We start from the raw sequence: 5143 nt of genomic DNA on the forward strand, positions 1-5143 counted from the left end.
TTGGCCTCTAGTATGTGTGCCAAACGGCTAATCTGTATATCGATTTGCGGTATTTTTATACGAATGGGTTAGACTATTTCTCTTCGCAGTTACTTTCAACTGCGAGCTCATCTCTATTTATAAATCTCAAAGTCGTAATATTAAGTGGTTTATGATTCAAATAACCTTCTGGATTAGGGTTGCCAGTTTTATTTGGCGGTTTAAAGGATAAAAAAATTAAGTACACACAGAAAAAAAAAGTATTTCTTTATTTCTTACATAGTTTTTGCTTGTTCTAGTTTCAGTTTAAAATATTTATTTTAGCATACTTTATGTGTTTCGTATTTTATAAAGTATACGGAGGCCAAATATAGTAAAATACTATATTTATAGTTAGTAGGTATGTCGGGCAACCCTATTCTAGATATTAATAATATTATTTAATATCATCGGCACACTGATAATACACTCGGCTAAAATTAATACGAACAAAGAATAGAAAGTAGTTGAAGCTTGTTAAAATTGCTGGCTGGCGTGGATTTGAGACTGCATTGGTAAAGTTAAGTTTAGACTGTTTTGATTGCCACCGAGTAGTAAGTAATCGATTATAAATGTCCAGTTTTTGTGAAACACTAGCAACATTACATATAATTTCCTATTGTACTTATTTCAAGCCAGTTGTTGTTAGTTTTTTTGTTGTTTGACTAATGTGCTGTTAACTTTAGCCCAAAATATCGTATTTGATGGAACTGCATTTTCAGTAACACTTTCTATAAGTATAATAAAATGGCCATATGTTTGTATAGTAAGGGTATACTGGTTTTGAATATTGTGTTCAAAGGTACACACAGTTGCAACTTCTGCAGCTTATAGTACGTTGTAAGTAGGGTAGGACGGGGACAATTGAAACACGTTATGATTGAAATAAGTCAAATTTCTTGAAAATTACAATACGCAATTATGTGACGCAATACTCAGGCTATGCGGTCAGTCATTCTTAAATCCTGGACCAGAGAAGCCGTTCAAAAATTTCGCGGTATAAAGTGAAGGACCTGTGCTCGCGTTTAATTTTTTTACTTATGTATTTTGTCTACTTGAATTCGTTTGGTTTTGGATGGGAATTATGGAATATTTTAACTGCCCTTAAACAGCGATGGAGTGTTGTTTGTAAATAATATTGGTCCTTGGTCCTTGGAATAAAACATGTGACGTGGGGACGGTTGAAACAACGTACTTCGGAACGATTGAAACATTTCAAACGTCCCCGCGTTTTTCGCAAGTCTTCAAGTTCAAGTTGATTTTAGACTTCTTGTTTTTTTTTTAAATAATACATGCTTTGTGAAAAAGGGATGACAGTGATTTAATTATTGGCATGATTGAAACATTGTTATAATTGAAACTTTGGTATGAAACACAATTATGTATTTCTACTAAAGTTCCTTATCGTCATATCTTGTTGTCGCATTAAAACACGTTTAATGTTATGTATAAGGTAATCACAACAAAGATGGCTAGATGTCTTACAATTTTTTTTGTTTCCCTTTCTTTGATCAAGATCTTCAGACGCAGATAAATTGTGAAATGTTTGTAATTTCTTAGGTAACTTTAGTTGGTTTCATTGAATACCGTGATAGTTATTTAAAAAAAGATTAGAAATAACAAATTATCTTTCGTTTTGCACGACTATATTAACGTGTTTCAAACGTCACCACATAGTGTTTCAATTAACACACCTATCATGGGGTCAATTGAGCCACTTCCACATTTTCTTTAATTCCCCATCATTACGTAACCACCCATTGGTTATAGGCTTTTCAAACACATTTTGTTTAAACACTAAATAAATAACCTTTAATATACTGGCACATACCCTTCTAACTGTAAAAATAAAATAGTTACAGGCGGTTAATCATAGTGTTTCAAACGTCCACGTCATACCCTATCAATTTTTTTAAATAAAAGGATGTGTATAACGCAAATGTTTTACTTGTTTGAAATATAGTAGATTGTGTTACAAGTGAGCAAAATTACATATTTACGGCGAGGGCGTACATTGAATCCTAAACGAAGCGAAGGATTCTATAATAAAGTAGAATACTGAGCGTAGTGAGGGATTCAAGTGTGTTACGCCCAAGATGGAAATAGTTTTGCTACCATGTGACACATACTGCTTTCACATCACCTATGAGGTAATTATGATGTTTAAAAATATTATATAAACTAAAAAAATAATGTGCAAAAAATGCAAAAATAGTGTCCTAGAACAGAAAAGTGTTACTTTGATCCCTCCTAGCAGGTAAGAAAAGTGCCACTTTGATCCCTCCTACAAGAAAAACCCCTTTTTCGAATTGGTGATGTGAAAATACCTTATTTAGTACTAATCGTTGGACATTATCTATGGATAGAAATCATTTTGTACTCGAAAAACAGTGAAAACACCTGTAAATATAGCAAGCAGCAGCGTCAAAGAGCTGCTAGGAAACTTGAGAGAAATCGGCTCTCCATTTAGTTCACATTTGAAAATAGTCTCGGAAACGGCTCTATTTCGATGAATTTTGCTATATGGGGGTTTTCGGGGGCGAAAAATCGATCTAGCTACATATGTAGGTCTTATCTCTGGGAAATCGCGCAGTTTTGAGTTTTTATATGTTTTCCGAGCAAAGCTCGGTCTCCCAGATATTATTCAGTAAATTAAAGAGATTTTAAAGTATAATTTAAAGTAACTCCTGTCCTGTAAATACCAGACTTAGTAAGTACACAGTTTTTTGTAGGTAGGAACAAAATGTTAAAATTAGGTTTGCTGACATTTTCAAATGAGAACGTATCTACATGAATATGGAGAGTTTTTTTTGGGTTTTAAGATCTTTTCATGCGAATTTTGTATTACCTATATAGTTACTATTTTGTTAATCACAATTGAAAACTGAATGGTTTTTATACTTTTTAACTTAATTCTCTGTACCTATGTTAAAATTTATTATTTTATGGGGTTGTTATTGATATTGTTAGTCCTAGTCTTTATTTAAAAAAAAAATACTTATTTCAGTAAATCTTTTAACAAATAGCTCTACTATTGTAGTTTACCTATTATAATCACACTTACAATCAGTGGTAAATACCTACTAGCTTGGTATAGTATAGTGTACCAACGACAATGCAACATTGACGACATCTAGATTAATCTTCATACGTTACCTGGCTCAAAATTATTTTCGTTGTCTTGTTTTTTGTGCCCAAAAAAAGTAAAGGTAACTAAAGGAGCTTATTGTATGGGGTGAAATTTAGTTTTTAAATTTTTTCAAGAATACACAGCTATCTACAGCTAGAAACACATGCAATAGAACTTAATTTTTTATATTTATTTGATAAAAGACAAGAATAGACGCGTGACAGTGGCCAGAAAAAAGACAACGAAAAGAATTTTGGCGCACCTAAGCCATGGCAGATATTTTCCGTACGGTAATGCTTAGGAGCTGAAATGTCTGAAGTTGGAACATGCAAACGCCGATATGTTCAAGTTTACATTCTGGTTGCGACTGCAGCGTTGCAGCTGCGGAGAATGGCCGATGTCACTGGTAATTTCCTTTATAAATTAAGTCGCGATTAGAATGTACAATCTGTTGTCAGTCATTTTATAAGGCAGTCGCAATAAGAATTTAACTTTTACTGTTTTAAATTAATACAGCACACGGTTACCTAAGCATTATATTTTTACTGTTTGTTGTGAGTGTATGCTTATAAATATATACCTACATCACATGTTTAAACTCATGCGTAGGTAAGTTAGATTTGTATCTTACTAAGTACTTGCGAATACATAATAATACGGTCGATTTTTTGTGACTTAACATTGTTTCTTAAATGTACCAAACTAACTTATCTTGTGAAATATATTTGTGACAATGGTACTTTGCAAGTATTAAGAGAACTGTTTTCCATTATAGAAGATAGCGACTGGTGTAAAACGGTGGTTGAAATAAGGTTAAGTGACTAGAATCTAAATCTGTAGTTTTATTATTTGTACAAGTAATTTTCTTATCACAGATGTTAATTTTCAATTGATTTTTTCTATATTAAGACAAACAGCAAGCAGAAAGTGTTGTAAACGAGTTTACCTCTAACATGTACCTACCCAAGTCCCAATTTACCATATCTTACATTGTCCAATGCGGTTATTAAAATAAGCTAATAGTATTGCTTTAATGATGGAATGAACGTTGAAACATTATTAATTTAAGACAGAAATTTTATACAAACGGTTATTAATTTAATTAATGTCAATAAAATATAATAAATATTTATCGTTTATAGAAACATCTTTCATTACGCCTTTTTTATTGACTCGTGTCTTCGAGCCCTCGCAACGCTCAAGATTACGCTTATGATTCAATTTTGGGATCTTTCGCTTGGTCGGGTATCAATGTTAGCACGAGGCTTAAATAACAACTCCCCCCCCCCCCCCCCCGCCCTTCCAAAAAGGTAACTATACTATTTTACACGCGAGTACCAAAGGCAAGCGGGTGAGGTATTTGACGGAACCATTTTGTAATTAAGACGCAACTTCTACCTAAGTCATTAACATGTTAGCGTGGTGGCTAATTATGATCTCTTTGCATTATTCATTAGTTCATTGTGAAGCAAGTGTGTAATAACCTCAGTGATATAACATGCTACTTGATGCAACTTGATACAACTTAGTATGCCATAGGTGAGTGTTTCAAAAAGAAATTGAAAAACCTATGAAAAACCTGTTTCCCAAAGTTCTTGACTTCTTTAGGTTCCTGTCACTCACCATTAACAACATTTTAGATAATGAATCCTCACGTAAATTATGTACCACGTTATGTTTCCACTACGTTCATACTGAAACGTCACGTTTCAAACGTGACGTATTGGAAAAAGTCTAAAAAGGGAATAGTTCTTAAAGTTGGTTTTAAACAGGTTAGTTACCTAAATCCACACTAATGTGTGTCTGTCTGTCTGTTACCTCTTGACGCGCAAACCGCTGAACGGATTTAGTTGAAATTTGGTATAAAGAGTTTAAGCCCCGGGGAAGGACATAGGGTAATTTTTATCCCAGAAGTCATCCTTTAAGGGGGTGAAAGTTTGTATGGGGAATCGATAAAAATCACAGATTGGATAAAAATTAAGCTACCCAAATTAC

This window comes from Cydia strobilella, chromosome 6, assembly GCF_947568885.1.
Source record: "Cydia strobilella chromosome 6, ilCydStro3.1, whole genome shotgun sequence".
NCBI lineage: Eukaryota > Metazoa > Arthropoda > Insecta > Lepidoptera > Tortricidae > Cydia > Cydia strobilella.